General features: G+C 37.9%; 1 long non-coding RNA gene across 3 annotated transcripts in view; it reads left to right on the plus strand.

The window, feature by feature from the left end:
• Nucleotides 1–4,382, plus strand: part of LOC124860850 — a 110,095-nt gene extending 105,713 nt beyond the window's left edge. The window contains exons 3-6 of one of the 3 annotated variants that reach the window (XR_007036461.1): nt 2,237–2,510; nt 2,586–2,651; nt 2,948–3,058; nt 3,163–4,382. This is a non-coding gene — a long non-coding RNA (uncharacterized LOC124860850). Of the gene's footprint in view, nt 1–2,236; nt 2,652–2,947; nt 3,059–3,162 lie in introns of all 3 variants that reach the window. The other 2 variants (XR_007036462.1, XR_007036460.1) reach the window with 2 other exon arrangements.
• Nucleotides 4,383–17,315: the final 12,933 nt, after the last annotated feature.

Here is a 17,315-nt window from a genome sequence, read left to right on the forward strand (position 1 = left end):
ACCTACAAGCGCTGCGTACTGATGACGGACCAGGACGCTGAATACAAAATTTGAATTTATATGTTTTTGTTTTTTAAAGATGAACTTTTATTTGTGTGTGGTTGAAGGGCTGTAAACAAATTAAACAGAGATTTTAATAACCTTGAAGGGCAAGTAAACAACTTTCTGAGGTTTAATTAACTAGATTGTATTTAAATCAGAAAAACTCACAGGAGGCACACACTCACAAGGCGCACGGCAGAAAACACAGGAGAAAGGAGGCATATAAATCCTTGTGTGTGTCTGAGTGAGAGCTAGGACCCTCCCAAAGAGGTCAAATTGTTCCTCTGTAGGACCAAAGCTATATTTGAATTTAATTTCCTGGTGTTTCTTTTGACAGAACTGGCTCCAGTGCTAAGGCTCTGTCTCTACCACCAAAGCACTGACTCTAGCATAGAGGAACTTGTGTTATCTTGGCTCAAACTCTTTGCTGGGTCAGAGGAACAAACCACTTTAGTTGGCGGTTAGGGGTGGGCTTGTGGAACCCATTAATCAATTAGCTGGTCTCCCATAGAGAGTACTGGCTGACATTGTATATTATTCAAGAAATAGATGTTGCTTAAAACAACATTTATTTATTAGAATACTAATATTGAGATTTACAGAGGTGAAATGACAAATGATGTGCTCATGAGCAATGATTCATTGAAAAGACACAGAAAATACAGTGTTTTTAAAAGCTGTTGAAATAAATCTGGAACAATGAATCAAATGGACTAGCCAAACCTGACTTTCACTGCCTTTGCTGAGGCTAAATTTGGACAGGACATTTTATCTTAAACATTTTAACTAATTGTCTGGGTTAAATAAAGTCCATGATTGGTTTACGTGAAATAGCATTAAGAAGGATGCCCATGGACGTTTACAGCGTTTGGAGGGGCGACTCAAAACGCAAAACTCAAATAGAAAAAAGACCAAACTAAGAGATGTTTTAAGTGATCTAGTGACGTGTCACAGAACGGACGTTGTACATCTGAAAAATCAAATGGGTTTTTACTGTATCTTTATAGAACCAGTCAGGAATTGGCTCTAGCATCAGCACTAGCTGAACTATTATCCAAGAAGTACTGATCTGATCTGCTCAGCTCAGTTTTGTTTTTTAGTTTTTAAAAGGTAATCAGAAGGAAAAACACACTAACTCTGTCATAGCATGCTGAAAGATATTTCAGGCATTAAACTATATTTCTTTGAAAAGATAAAACAGAGAAAGGAGTATCCTATATGTCACCTTTACAACTGTAGAGTATAATAGAAGGGACAGCTGTATATTGGAGCTTTAAGTAAGAGCGATTCTTTCACTCAGTGTAAGGGTAAATGTCTGTATGGTATTCTGATGGATTAGGATGAAAATGGATGGTTTCTTGCTGGGTCTGAGGAGGAGGGACAGGTGGCTGTTCTCCCAAGCCTGAAGGAGAGCAGCTCTTTGTGATCCGGACTCTAACTCTATCTACCCACTGCCTCATTTTTACTCAGTAGGGGCCAGGGATGTGTTTCAATGTGAAAGTTTAAAGTTTGAAATATTTAATATATTAATACTGCCATGTTCGTTTTGAATGAGACTCTAGCGGTGGCAACAATTACGCACATGAAATGAAGGGTTGAAAAGTTTATTAAATACAGAGTATAAAGCAATGGTTTGGAAACTCCTCAGAGTCCAACAGAGTTCTGGTTCGGCACTGAGGAAAAGAGGTAAGTTGTTATTACTTTGTGGAGTGTGAATTGTGATAATAATGAGTTTAGTTTTGGGAGAGTTCTTACTGATGTCAATGAAGAAGAAGGTCCAGGACAGGGGTCGGCAACCTTTATAACCAAAGAAGCCATTTGCTTCCTTTTCCACCAAAAATAAATAAATAAATACAATTATTTTTTCTGGAGCCACAAAAGACAACACAGCTAAAAATAAATTAAACACTGATCTACAGAGACATTTTTAGATCCTTCTCATATTTGTATAAAATAAAAATAATAAATATTAATAAAGTAAACATAAAATTTGAAACGTCTTTTGACAAGTCCATTTCAGTGTGCTCTCATCCTCTTCTCGGCCAGCAATCAAGCGAAGCACCTGAACATACAATAAGCTGTGGGTTGCCGACTCCTGTTCCAGGAGAAGGTGAGCAAATCCACAGAGTCTGAGTGTAGGTGTTTGTGGTGAACGGTGTGCAGGTAATGTTGTATCTGTTGTTCTTTATTCCAGGAATGGTGTCAAAGGAATAGAGAGCGTTGAAGGGCGCACAGTCAGGTGAGTGAGTGGTAAGCAACAGAGGGATCCGAGCGGCTGAGGTCAGGAGAGTGGTCTAAAGAGCAGTGAGGAGATTCACGGAAGAAAACTCAAGAGGTTTTCTCCAATGATCCAAAGAGCAAGGAAGCACAGCACGGAGGCGTGGGAGCATGACGAAGAGCCAACATCTGTGAAGGAGGACAGAAAGGGTTTGCATAAGAACTGGGAAGGAGAGGTAACACAAGAGAAGGTAGGCCTGATTACCACGCTGGTGAGCAAAAACAATCTGGAATTTGCCTCAGAGACTGTGCTCCTTTTTATGCAGCTCCAGCGCTGATTAACTGTAACTGTGGGACCTGTAGCTGTGCCAGTCACACCCTGCAATGAAGAGGTGAGGAGGGACACATGCATGTGCACCAACAGCACGAAGCTCTGTGAATATGATAAATATTAATGCTCCTTAAACTCTAAAAACATAAGCAATTTAAAATACGTTGCTGTAATCTGCTCTATGAAACCACAGAACCATTTTTCTAATGAAATACTGAAACAATGTACTGCTTGGAGAAGCTTTATGGAATATCACTGGAAGGCTGAATTTGTGTTCTCATACATGTTCTACCTGAAATTTCACAATACATAGTAATACTTCTAAAATGTGGCCGTGTTCCCTGAAAAATAATGCAGAAAAAAAATAATGCAGGTGTGTTCACCATCATTCCTGAATTCATCTCACCGGAGCTGTAAATCATCCAAACATCAATGAAGGACTTGTGTGTACATGCAGACTGAATCAAGGTAAACACAATAATGAAAACAATAACACACCTACAGCCACACACAAACAAAACAGCTCACTCAGCTTCAAGAGTGACTAATTTTTTTTTTTTTTTTTTCTCAAGGAGGCAGTCGGAGCTGGAGTTAAATTCTGCATCCTGGTTACCATGGCTTCTGGAGACCTTGGGGAGACCGAACCTCCTAGGAGGATAACCACGCCATCTGAGGCTGTTCTCTTGCACACAACTGGCTTGCTTTGTTGTGTGCTAATATTGCACAAATGAGTCCTTGAGTATTATGCTTCTTCAAAGAAGCATGGATGGAAAGAACAATGTATTCACCTCTTTCCTCTGTCATCTTTGTTGTTAATTTGCTCAGCATTGTGGGAGTAAACCAGCTTGCATTGGTGTTCTATCCACAGATGGATATAAAGAAAGAAAACTGAAATAATTAATCAATTAAAACCCTCAGGGAGGGCTTTTAAATCTACATAATATCAAACTGTAGCTTTTTCTGTTTTATTATTAACTAGGCATATTGGGTTCTGTGATGTATTTCTCGCATGCCTAATTATTGAGATATGAATTATCTTTCGTCCTTTGCAATTTAGTAAATAAATCCCAAGGGGGCTCATTTGAAGCAGGAAATAGGCCAGATTTCTAAGTGGAGAAACCACCATGTGAACCATGTTCCATAAGGGAAATATATTACCAAATCAGTCATGTAATAGAGAAAATCAAAGCTCCCACGTAACCTTGTTTACTCAGAGGATTGTGGTGTTTGGTTGGAGTGATAATAAGACAGCTTCCCAACTGTTTTCTCAAAACATGTGTAGCAAAGTTAAAAGGGGGGATTACGATCAATATAACAAGAACATTTTGGTGTATGCTGTAAAATCTTAATCTGCTCGATAGGGAAGAGACTCACTGGAATTAGGTCTTAACATAAGAGCTCAGAATTATTCAGTTTAAAGTATTCTTTTAATTTTACCACACGTTTGTTTCCTATTGGAAGCTAGAGTCCTGACTTGAATCTGATAGAGAACCTGACCTAGGGGCTAAAATTTAGGGTGATGATAGGGAGGCCTTTCAGCCTCAGAGAGTTGGAGCTAGTCACAAAAGACAAAATACCGAAGGAAACATGCAAAAAGCTGTTCAGCAATTATAAGAGTTGGATTTCTGTAATGGCAATAAAGATTCTTCTATTGATTGTCAATGTTTTATTTTTGTCTGGATACTTAGAAAAGCCAGGCTTATTTCCTATCAGAAACAAACTTCTTGGTTGAATGAAAATAATATAAAATCTAAATCTGCCATAGAAATAAATAATATTTTGTGTACCTGTAGCCCTATCTGTTGTTTTGTGTCTCTGTCATATGTATCTCTATACACTGCCAATGATCCAATACATTATAGACACATGAGCAGCAAATATCAATTCAGTATGACTTGATTTACCTCTCAACCAAGATTTACTACGATTCAGTGTTTCTATTCCAAGGAATATGATACAATGCAGTGACATACAATAAGTTTGCTTTAACCATAGCAAAGATGATTTGTGACTAAAGGAGAATAACTAATAAATGAATTAGAGATACATTTCTTTCAGAAGAACGTATTTTGTTATGCAGTTGTAACCAGAAATTTTACATACAATGTAAAAAAAGGCAGAAAGAACAACTGAGATTTGAATGTTATGTTCCAAACTGCAGGTTTATAGATGTTAGGAGGTAAGATATTAACTACTGACCCTTACTTTAAAAATTCTGAACTATCTCTTTAATCATAAAACGAGCACCTGTGTGAGACTATAACAAGGACACAGCAGCACCTGCACATTTAAGGGATGAATTGTATATTTTACATGGTCATCTAATCCAGGTTCTTTTGTTCAAGTTGTAATTTATATTAGATTGTGTCTGAACACTTGATAAAACAATCAACTTCCACATTTGACATCAGTTTAAGTTTGGGATCAAAATAATTTACTAATCATTGCCTCCACCTTTTTACTGCTTTTTACCATCGGTGTCACCTGGCAACACTGATGGTAAAACATATTACAGCATGGTTCTAAGTTACAAAGGTGTGTCCTGAGGTTAGCGATATGTTCCCTTGTCCAATTATCTCGTAGTCAATAATTATTTCAAACATGTATTTTCATTAGTATGTCATTTATTATAGCAAATATTTTCATTACTGTAATTAGGCAAGGCAGCAGGAACAATATTATCATAAACAACTCCAGACTAATGACTACAAGAGAAATGGTCAAATGAAATGAATGTAAAGCTAATTCACACATTCACATAACACACTATAAAATGTTTATTCCAAGTCAAACTGAATTAATTATTCAGTGTTTATGGCTGTTCTACTGAAATTCATCAGTAAAATTAGTAAAATCCTTTTTACTACCAAGCATACAACAGCTGTCAAGATACAGCGACTGTGCAGTTCACTGCCTGGTGTATTTTTAATCCTGTTTCTTGGTTGCTGGAGACGTAGCATTTTGGAGCATGGTGCCTTTTAGTTACATGTCAGAGACGCAGAGAAGTATCTTAAAGCTGTTTGATTTTCCCTTCACTTACAAATGAAAACACCGTGCAATTTAATGTTCAAAGAGTTATTTTGCAACGCCTGTGTCATTTAAATCCTCCCGTCTGACTCTCACGCTTATAGAATAGCTCTGTGATAGCAGCTTGCCTTACAATGCATGGCCTAATCTGTCTGCCTGTAATCCCTCGTCTCTCCTGGTCTATTGACTGGTGTCCCAAATCAAAAGTCCTGTCTCAGAATCAACATGCCCGCGGGGGTGGTTTCGCTTAAAGAGTGACACCCAGCATGAGGGTGTCACTCATGCTAAATTAAAAGGGTCAACGCTGCCGCTTTGAATTACAAAAAGTGATCACTGTTTAAGATAAGACGGACAAGGCAAATGCAAGTTCTGAAGAAAAGTCTTTGCTCAAACACATGTTGCTGTAGGCTTTGATCTAGCTTGACAGAGGAGGTGAGCTACAGAAGACAGCCAAGGCCAGCGTCAACACCAACATACCTGGTCTTTCAATATTTCATGGAGCAGCACTGATTACTAAAATATGTCATCAGAAAGTATCTGACTTTTTTGATTGATATTTATTGAACAGGCTTCAACACCAGTACGTGGGTTTAAATCTTTCAAAGCACATCTGCAAAAAAATAAATTACTTATTACCATTACCATTACTTATAAACACACACACTTGCACACTCACATCCAAACACACATGAAAAAACTAAAGAGAGGAAGATTAGAAACCTTGTTTGCTCTCACTCCAAAGTACTTGATGTTCAGTACTTTACAACAGGGAGAACACGGCATTCTCTTTCACCTGCCCAGACAAAAGTGGCAGTGACAGATGTACCGAGCAAAATATTGAACGTCCAAATCTGACAAAATCTTAAATGATGACAAGGCTGGTAAGAAGATGTGTCTACACTATTGAACATATGGTGATTCACTGTCAGAAATATATGATTAAGAACTATAATCAGAGTTAAAATGAAAAATTAGCATCCTTTAGTTATATAATTTAGCATTATTGTAATTTTATCTTTTAAGATTTGTTTCATAACTGTACTATTTTAACATTTCATCCTCCAGATAAAGACAACTTTGCTTCACAGTTTATTTTTCTGGAAGTAAAATGGATAAAGAACATTACGCTGTACTGATTTGGTGACTGATAGCATAAAATAGTAAAAAAATAATAAATGAAGTTAGAATGAGGTTCATCTTGGTGGCTTTTAGAAATAATATGGTCAAAGCCACTCTCACAAATCTTCATCACCCATTAATAATTTGTCCATGAACTTTAGTGGAGAATTTATTATTTAAACAATATTTACACTGTTTACTTGATTTCAGTCTCTTTTGTGCCGTTAGGTGGAGTAGAAGTCTACTACAGTTGCTCCTCCAAATAGTACAAAAATGTAATTTTTCTCCACTGAAGCTGCACAGGGTTAAGTTAAGAATGCTTTTAATTAGATACTTAAATATAATGAACATTAATACTATCTGCTTGTTCACATAATGATGACTAGCCTCCACATCCTAGATATTTTCAGGGGTTGGGTTTTGATCAGTGCCAAAGTTTAGTGCCACCAGAAAATCAGGTGTGTTGTTGTAGTTAATATCGAATAGGCTAGTCTGTGTCGATCACTTTGTAACCCCACTGTCTATAAAACCTGTAGCCATCCTGGACTGCAGCATTTAAGCTGGTTTGGTTCTCCAAAATGAAGCAGATATCCAAGAATGGTCAGAAAAATCTCTGCAGTGAGTGAGTTTTTATTCACCATGGGAAATGATTATCAGTTGAAACTGAACTTGTATATGATTTGTGAAAAGAGAAGTTAGCGGAGGTTGGCGGTATTGGGGTGGATAAGTGACAGTGAACCAAAAACACCAAAAACGTGAACTTGAAAATGAATTCAAATGCTTTTTTTTACTTGGAGATTAAGTACATGACTTAATTCTACCTAGAAAGGTAGAGTTAAGTCCATCAGGTGAAGAATAGTGTCACACAGCTCCTTAAATCTCCAGCAGCCAAATGAGTAAATAGTCAGCAGGTGTGCAGCCTGCTGTCAGCAGCTGAGAACCACGTCCTCCCGTAGAGATTCTCTGTTCTGGAAAATATCTCACACTCACTCAGACACGCCAGGAATATGACACATTTAAATCTTAGCTGTGTGTTTTCCTGTCTGGTATTTGCATGTTTTTTTCTGTGTATCTGAAAAAATGAATCCTAAAATGATGCAAGCATACATTGGTGGTTCTTGCATTAAATACAGGTCTCACAAAGCAAAACTAGGTTATAAAACCATATGTTATAAAATCTGATCAATTCAATTCAGGTTTGACCACTCTATATAATGTAATATTTTCAGTCTAAATCTTGGGATTGTCCTGATACCAGAGATGTGCTGCTTTCGTTTTTTTGCAAATAAAATGAAGGGTTCATAAATCTCAAACTATGTACTAAATGATTTCTGTTCTGTGTAGAATAGTCCATTCATGTTTGACCATTTTAGGAACTAGAAATGGAGCCACCAGAAAGGGTCAAAGATTACAGATTAGTTGCCTTTTAGTTTTGTGTCGGCCTCATCAACTCCATTTTTGTTTTACAATTCCTCTCTGAACTGGTTTGGCCCCATGACACATTTTGTTAATTTCTGAAATCATTTTCTACTTCTCATTCAATTCAATTCAAAAATTATTTATTAATCCCAAAGGGAAATTAAATGTTGTTGTTGCTCATATTTTTTAGGTTTCTTCAAAGAGATACGTACCCCAAGCCCAAAACAAACAACAATTAATCACTAAGAAAAAGTTAACAGATTTAAGACTTTGTATTCTTTGCCTTAAAAACAGCCAGCAATACCAGAGCAAGTTATGTCCAGCATTACTAACATGTCTAACCCACATTATTACCATGTCTGACTAACATTATGACCATGTCTAATCAGCATTATTTAACATGTCTAACCAAAAAAAAAAAAAGATTAACTGAAATTTGGTCTTCAGTTAGGTCTTGAACATACCTCTGACTTTGCTCTGCTTTGTTAAAGCATAGCTGTTGTGTTGTTGCCATTTAGGGCAACCTCAAAACTTTTTGGACCAATTTGGTATGATGCTATTTGATGGAATTTTGCCGAAAATTTTAACTGAAAGACTCACCTCCACCACTGACCGTCCTATGACTCCACCGTGCGTCTTTCCTCCAGATCCGCATGTTTCTTCAATCAATCATCCTCCAAGGCTTTGCTCCAGTCATGGATTCCCCGCTCTTCAGCTGAGCTTCAACCCACCTCCGCCCCACCTCCACCATCTCCCTTCCATAATCCTCCCGGCTCCCTCACCTTCTTAGGCAAAATGCAGTGATGGAATACACCCTGCAGGATTCATTTCTCTGAGCTTGAATATTGCTTCTCAACTAAACTAGATACATTGTTTCAAGGGTGGTAACTTTTTTAAACTTTTAAAGGTGAATGAAGAGTGATCTTATAGATGTATAGCTTATTTCCTTAACTCTTTTAGTATGCAAAAAACAAATGCATAATGATATACCACTAAATTAGATATGCACAACAGCATGTAGAGCATTTCTGCAGTCTATTCAATTCCATCGGGCATTAGTTGTCAAATGTTCTTTTAATTAACACAAAAACAAAAATTATACCTTTCCGCTTAAGTTGATCTAAATGCACAGCACAATTTTTTCTAAATTAACTTTTGTCACTTTAACCACTTGAGATTTAACTTTCTCACTGTAGAGATGATCAGTGGGGCCATAAAACACACTTTTATAGCATCGTCATCTCACCGTAAATTCAGGCATAATGTGCCATTTGAATGTTTTAAATGAGGACATCGGAATTTTATAGGTTTTAAATGCCCTTCAAATTCATGTTGCACAGGGTTATTTATTGAACAAAAGCATGCAGACAACACCCCAAGAGGATTCTGTTGCTCATTTATAACCCCTGCATATTTATAGAATAATAATAAGCCATAAAAAGCCATCCTCTAAATACAAAAGTCATAATGCTACTTACAGTGGCCCCTTTTTTTTTTTACATTGTACCCTGATTTATGGAGTCGTGATGAGACTCACGGAGGAACATGGCAAAGTCCACATCAACACTTTGTCACATGTAACCGCTTCAATCTGCCCATTGTCTTAATGACACTGTCAGTGGCCCCTAATGACCCGGATCAGACATCGCCTGCTGCACTATATTAATCTGTGCGGGGCCCCATGCTGGGAGGGTTATTTTTTATTGCGTCTGTCAGCGTCTGATAAACTCCTTCACATCATCCATCCTTCTGAGCGAAGGAGAGGGAGCGGATGGAGAGACTGAAGAGTCATAAAATTCTGCTTTTCACACTCTAGTGTCTTTCTCCATGTAGATGTCCTGTATTTATTCTTTGCTTTTATTCCTTATTCCTCCCCTAACTCACCTCAGTTCTCACACACCCATTTTTGTTTTGTGTGTGTGTTCCACATGGAGGGCCTAATATTTTCCTACAGGGCACCCACTTCTCTCAAACGGTGATGAATGGCTCTGGCTTCTGTATCGATTTCCAAACCGAAACAATTTACGGACAAAACAAGTAGCAGTTTATCATATTGATTTTCTTCTGAATTCAGCTTCTCCCTTTAAGGTGACACTGTGCATGAATGAATACATGAGCAAGAGCATAGATGAATGCTCAATGTTTCTTCGTTGAGTGGTGACTGGGAGTTAAGACCAGCTCCACACATGCCTGGATCACGACTGAATCTATCTGAAAATGTTTTAAGTGAGAAGTCGATGCAAGAGCGACAATCTAAATGAAAACATATCACCACATTAGGACTGAAGTTTCCTCTTTGGAGGTATGCAGCTCTGATCAGAAGTTTAAATATACGCATCACTGGAATGAGTGTTATACAGGTCCTTCTCAAAAAATTAGCATATTGTGATAAAGTTCATTATTTTCCATAATGTCATGATGAAAATTTAACATTCATATATTTTAGATTCATTGCACACTAACTGAAATATTTCAGGTCTTTTATTGTCTTAATACGGATGATTTTGGCATACAGCTCATGAAAACCCAAAATTCCTATCTCACAAAATTAGCATATCATTAAAAGGGTCTCTAAACGAGCTATGAACCTAATCATCTGAATCAACGAGTTAACTCTAAACACCTGCAAAAGATTCCTGAGGCCTTTAAAACTCCCAGCCTGGTTCATCACTCAAAACCCCAATCATGGGTAAGACTGCCGACCTGACTGCTGTCCAGAAGGCCACTATTGACACCCTCAAGCAAGAGGGTAAGACACAGAAAGAAATTTCTGAACAAATAGGCTGTTCCCAGAGTGCTGTATCAAGGCACCTCACTGAGAAGTCTGTGGGAAGGAAAAAGTGTGGCAGAAAACGCTGCACAACGAGAAGAGGTGACCGGACCCTGAGGAAGATTGTGGAGAAGGGCCGATTCCAGACCTTGGGGGACCTGCGGAAGGGGTGGACTGAGTCTGGAGTAGAAACATCCAGAGCCACCGTGCACAGGCGTGTGCAGGAAATGGGCTACAGGTGCCGCATTCCCCAGACCTGGGCTACAGAGAAGCAGCACTGGACTGTTGCTCAGTGGTCCAAAGTACTTTTTTTGGATGAAAGCAAATTCTGCATGTTATTCGGAAATCAATGTGCCAGAGTCTGGAGGAAGACTGGGGAGAAGGAAATGCCAAAATGCCAGAAGTCCAGAGTCAAGTACCCACAGTCAGTGATGGTCTGGGGTGCCGTGTCAGCTGCTGGTGTTGGTCCACTGTGTTTTATCAAGGGCAGGGTCAATGCAGCTAGCTATCAGGAGATTTTGGAGCACTTCATGCTTCCATCTGCTGAAAAGCTTTATGGAGATGAAGATTTCATTTTTCAGCACGACCTGGCACCTGCTCACAGTGCCAAAACCACTGGTAAATGGTTTACTGACCATGGTATCACTGTGCTCAATTCTCCTGACCTGAACCCCATAGAGAATCTGTGGGATATTGTGAAGAGAACGTTGAGAGACTCAAGACCCAACACTCTGGATGAGCTAAAGGCCGCTATCGAAGCATCCTGGGCCTCCATAAGACCTCAGCAGTGCCACAGGCTGATTGCCTCCATGCCACGCCGCATTGAAGCAGTCATTTCTGCCAAAGGATTCCCGACCAAGTATTGAGTGCATAACTGTACATGATTATTTGAAGGTTGACGTTTTTTGTATTAAAAACACTTTTCTTTTATTGGTCGGATGAAATATGCTAATTTTGTGAGATAGGAATTTTGGGTTTTCATGAGCTGTATGCCAAAATCATCCGTATTAAGACAATAAAAGACCTGAAATATTTCAGTTAGTGTGCAATGAATCTAAAATATATGAATGTTAAATTTTCATCATTACATTATAGAAAATAATGAACTTTATCACAATATGCAAATTTTTTGAGAAGGACCTGTATTAATCTTGGGCTTTAATGATTTGTTTCAACTTTTCCATTTTTTAGGATTTACATAAACACCCGCTAATATTTGAAAAAAAAGTCCATTAGCATGTAGCAAAGAAAGCACATTATAAAGTTTTTCTGTTGAGACATTTTTCAGATTCTTTTATCCAAAGAGACTTACAAATAATGGCTAACAATAAGCTACTTAAAAGGAAGACTGCTAGTCAGGTTCTGTCAGAAGTTCACAGTACGGGATAGGAGCCCAGATAGAGGAGGTTGTTGCAGTAGTGACGGCGGGAGATGATCACATACCGTACCGCAAGCTGGTTTGTATGTTGGGTTTGGGTATGAACTGTTCCTTCTTATGTTTAACAATATGAACCGGTCCAACTCAGCAACAGAGGCAACATGATCTGAAAGGTCAGCTGGTCATCGATCATGACACCCAGGTTTCAAGCTACCTTTGATCCTGCAAGAAATAGGGGCTCTATCCATCAACAAGGTTCTGGAATATTTCTGCCTGGATATTTAACCGCTCCTCTTATCAGGGATGGTAGAACATATTACAATTGGTTTGTTTACTTCAATGGTAATTGTTTTCACCAGTTCTGATGTAGTTCTGGGATCACTGTCAACTAATTTTGTCCAAGTTTCACCCCTCTAGTGGTCGGTTTGAGGTAAAGCTGAAGAATTTAAAGGTAGTCCTCCTTTTTAATTATTCCATCCATTTTGTGCTATGCACAGCTTAAAAAACCCATAGCATGCTGCTACCACCACCATACTTTACAGTTGGTAAAATATTCCAAGGTTTAATAGCCTCACTTTAACTTCTCTAAACATACTTCTTGTCCTCATGGCCAAACCACTAAATCCTTTCTGCTCTAACCATAAAAGTTCACCCAATAAGGCATTTGGCTTGTCCATGTGGGGAACTTTAAATCTCAGTAGAGTGTGAAGGTGACTTTATTGGATTAGGTGCATCTGTCTTGGTCAAAAACCCTCTCAGTTCTTGTTGATGTTAAACTTGCTTGATTGTGACACTGGTGAACCAGCATCTTTCAGTTAATGATTCTGGGTTGTTCTTTATTATTTGGTTGATAGTTTGTTTCAGACACTTAAAACTCTGACACAATTTCATGTTCCAGAAGAACAATTTTACTGAACATTCTAGACCAAACAGAACTCTACAGTTCTGCCAAGAACAGTGGTCAAATATCCAGTACGACTGATGCCAGAAGCTTACAGATGGCTGCAACGTTGTGTGAACGAGGTGAGACTTGCTAAGGGGCATGTAATTGTAAATTAGTGGGCACGAGAAAATAGACAACAAATTTTAACTTTTCACCCAATTTTTGCATTTTAAACTGAAGTTTTTTTTTTTTTATCTGACTTTATTGTTGTTTTTAAGTTTTCATTTGAGTGACCTTGAGTGTGTCAGTCTGGTTGTTTCCGTGCCTGCTGCTTCCTTTTTCCACCTCTAGGGGCCGCAGAGCTGGAGGACCGAAGGTGTGACAGCTGTTCTTCATTGACTTATCAGTTCAGAGGACTATATGAGGGCGGCTCACCTGCACTTCTGCACCTGAGTGTTTTTGCCCTTCGTGGTAGTACTCCCTGGCCATATACCTTGTATCTTGTGATTGTTTTATGAGGATTTTTACTAACAGTCTGTTTACCTTGTCTTAGGCACCTCAGCCTTGCTCCTTGTTGGAGATCTCAAGAAAACCTCTGATCACAGTCTGGACTATGGATTCATTCCATGCAGCGGGCTGCCCTGGATACCTCTCTGTCTGGTTAAGCGAACCCTGTCCACCCTCCTACGGTTCCTCCTGGATCATCAAGAAGCCCCAACGGAATCAGCACTTCCTCACTGTCCCAAACTCGCAACCATCTCCCACCTGGCGGTTCGCCCCACCCGAATAGTAAGCCTAACCACAGAATTAGCAAGTCTGTATCCCGATCGGAACTCACCTTGTTGTTTTCCCTTCCCGTCAGACGGCCTTCCTGGAAACTTTGCTTCTTGTACATTTCACAAATTGTTAATAAATTCTTTAAACTTTTCTCTGTTTGAGTGTTCTCTGCATGAGGGTCAAATCGGCCTTAAAAACGATGACAGAGTGTTTCGAAAGGCACCTGTAAATAAAATGCATTTTTATCATTAAAATTATTTGAAGTTGTATGTTTTATCGTTTGTCCACTTTGTAGAAAGAATAGTCAAATACTTTAATTAATAGATTTTCAGGCAAAAGTGTGACAGCATGCAAAAATGTGATTTCCATCCAAGGCATTTGTTGTGTTTTAGTCTCTGCCTACAAAACGACTTGCAATAATCCTTGTTGACTCCATTAACAGCAGTTGAATTAAAAGTGTAATTAATATCAAGTTCTTTGAGGAGAATAGTGTCAGAGAGATCATTGAACACCTGCCTGGGGTCACATTATACACACTAACTTTCCTTGTTTTCTTTTGATGGAGTCAAGTGTCAAGATCGTCTTTTAATACCAGATTGGATTTGATTACGATCTGCTGACGCCGCAGCCTGTGACACACCTGAAAAAGCATCCAGCTTTGCCCTGAATGCATTAGTGCTGACAGTGAAGTCACGGGCGAGCGGACGTGCCCTTGGGCACACCGATCTCAGCCTTAACCCAAATGGTGACCAGCAGCGACAGCACACCTCAGCGTGGAAATTACCTGGCAATAGGAAGGACCATTAGAAGCCTTCAAACAAACAAAAGAGCAACAGTGGAGACACAAGGGGGATGACAGCTCGGTATAGCAAGCACATTATCTGCTTAACCTCATGTCCTTTTCCTCGTCTTGTTTTTTATTTTTTCTCCAGCTGGTTAAATTAGCTTGACGCGTCGAATGCCTGAAATAGAAATTGCTTTTACAAGAAACATCGGGGGGGCGGGGCGGGAAGCAAGAGCGGAGAGTACAGGCATCCGGATGGACTGGTAGCTTAAATTGATTTTCTTATGAAACAATGTTAATGGCAAAACACATTATCACTCCTATGGTAAAAATCACTAACAAATCAATACAAAGAAAATGGGACTAGGATCCTGCTAAAAAAATAACAGTAGCCATTTCTGCATATAATAGAAAATATAATCTCCATTTTACATAAATTCTTTAATAATTGAAAACTGTTTTATGTATATGAAGGTTTATTTCAAGGTCTAAAGGCATGATGGTATAAAGTGATAAATTTAGACAACATAAAAAACATCTTTCTGGAGGGGGTCATCGACGAGCTACTGCTGTCAACAACCTGAAGGAGGTTGTTGAAGGAGGAACATAAGCTGATGGAGCATTACAGCTAGTGTTATAATGCTCCACATATATATATATATATATATATATATATATATATATATATATATATATATATGTGGAGCATATATAGTGTATATATTATATATATATATATATATATATATAGTATATATATATATATATACTATATAGTGTATATATATATACTATATATATATATATATATATATATATATATATATATATATATATACACTGATACCAAGTACTGATTGATACTTAATATTAGATACTGCTATGTATATGTATTTGTATATATTCATAAGGTTTAAAAAAAGCCTCTCCTACAGAAAGATAGAAAGTTAGAGGAGTTATTTTCTCATTTTTAATAACAAAAATATCTTTTTGCTTCAAGGAATGTTTGATTGACTTTAAAAATCTAATTAATTTCAAGCAGGCATAATGGGAGTAATAGCACTTCTCCATTTGCCAGCACTCTCAATAATGACTTAATCCACCCCCTAAAATGAGCAAGCCAATGAGAGCATCAAATTCTCAGTGTACCACATGTTTGGGCAGCAATATTTACTGAATGGTTTTATAATGCAACCTGTTTATTATTTAACAATGTGTGGAATATTGTTACTTCTATCCAAGAAATCCTCTTATGTTATTTTCATCTGTGCCAAAATCATTTAAACAAATATACTTTTTATGAATAAATCACTATGATGAATGTCATAAACAAATAGTTAAATGGGTTATTTTCTCTAACTTCATTCATTATAGCTGTGCCTTTTGAACTTTTCCTCTTATAGCTCAGAATATAGTAGTGGTAGAGATGTACAACTCTTACCATCAGTAAAACAACACAAACATTGCTGATTAGCTAATTAAGCAATGCGATTAATACATGCATCTATAGATATGTTGTATCTTGTTTTTTATATTTATGATGTCTTATTTTGTCATTTTTAATAGTTATGGCAAAAATACAATATTACTCTTAGTAATATGTCTTTACTTTCTTTGGAATAATGGAGATCATTTCAGAAAACGAAAAAGAAGCTTGTTACCTTTAGTTTGTTTCTTACCCAAACTTTGGGAAGTACTGATTTAAAGCACAGTATAAGATAAAAGGTAACAGCAATCTAGCACGTTTATCAGTGTTTTAATGACTTTTTATGAAGTTAATATATCACCTCTTCCTTAAATACATTTAAATTTTTGTTGCTGAATGTAAATAAAGTTTGGAATCTAGGCTTGAATCTCGTTACTTAATTAACAGGTTTCTCAATATGTAAAATAGATAATGAAAGTATCTCCACCCTGGAGCCTCCAGGATGTCATGGAAGTGGAAGGGGCTGAAAAGAGGCAGAGAGCGTACAGAGTGGGCAGCAGCAGCACAGATCTTCAGAGGGGCGCTTTGCTACTTAAATAGATCACCCAGAATGGCTGAGCATTTTTGATGTCTGTCCTGTGGAGTGTGAGGATGATTAGGAAGGAAACAGCAATGCACCCATAGTTAACAGCCTGAACTAGCTTGCAGGCGTCATTCCACGTTTGACTCAGTTAATAAAAACTTTACTGTTATCCCTCAGTAGCCAGGGTGAAAAACCTCAGAATCCAAAACATTTTGTTGCAAGGTAATCTTTAAAAAGTGGCATATTGCTTCTGGGTTTGGCTGTAGTAATTCCTAGCTATTAAAATGTTTTCAAAATTCTCTAAAAAGCCTCCAGGTTATCAATAATGCAGCAATCAGGTTTATGACAGGAGACCGCAGGAGAAATCATACTTCCCCTACTTTAGTTTTTCTTCATGGACTTCCTGTGTAATCCAAAATAGATGTTGAGACTCGTAGGTCCATCATATGCCCAAGGCGCATTTTATATTTCAAAAACTGTCTAAAGTAGAGGAGACCATAGGAAAAGAGATGTTGTCCAAAACAAAATAACTAAGACCAAGACTGAGAAAAATCCATCC

The sequence above is a fragment of the Girardinichthys multiradiatus genome, chromosome 23, assembly GCF_021462225.1.
Source record: "Girardinichthys multiradiatus isolate DD_20200921_A chromosome 23, DD_fGirMul_XY1, whole genome shotgun sequence".
NCBI classification, from domain to species: Eukaryota; Metazoa; Chordata; class Actinopteri; order Cyprinodontiformes; family Goodeidae; genus Girardinichthys; species Girardinichthys multiradiatus.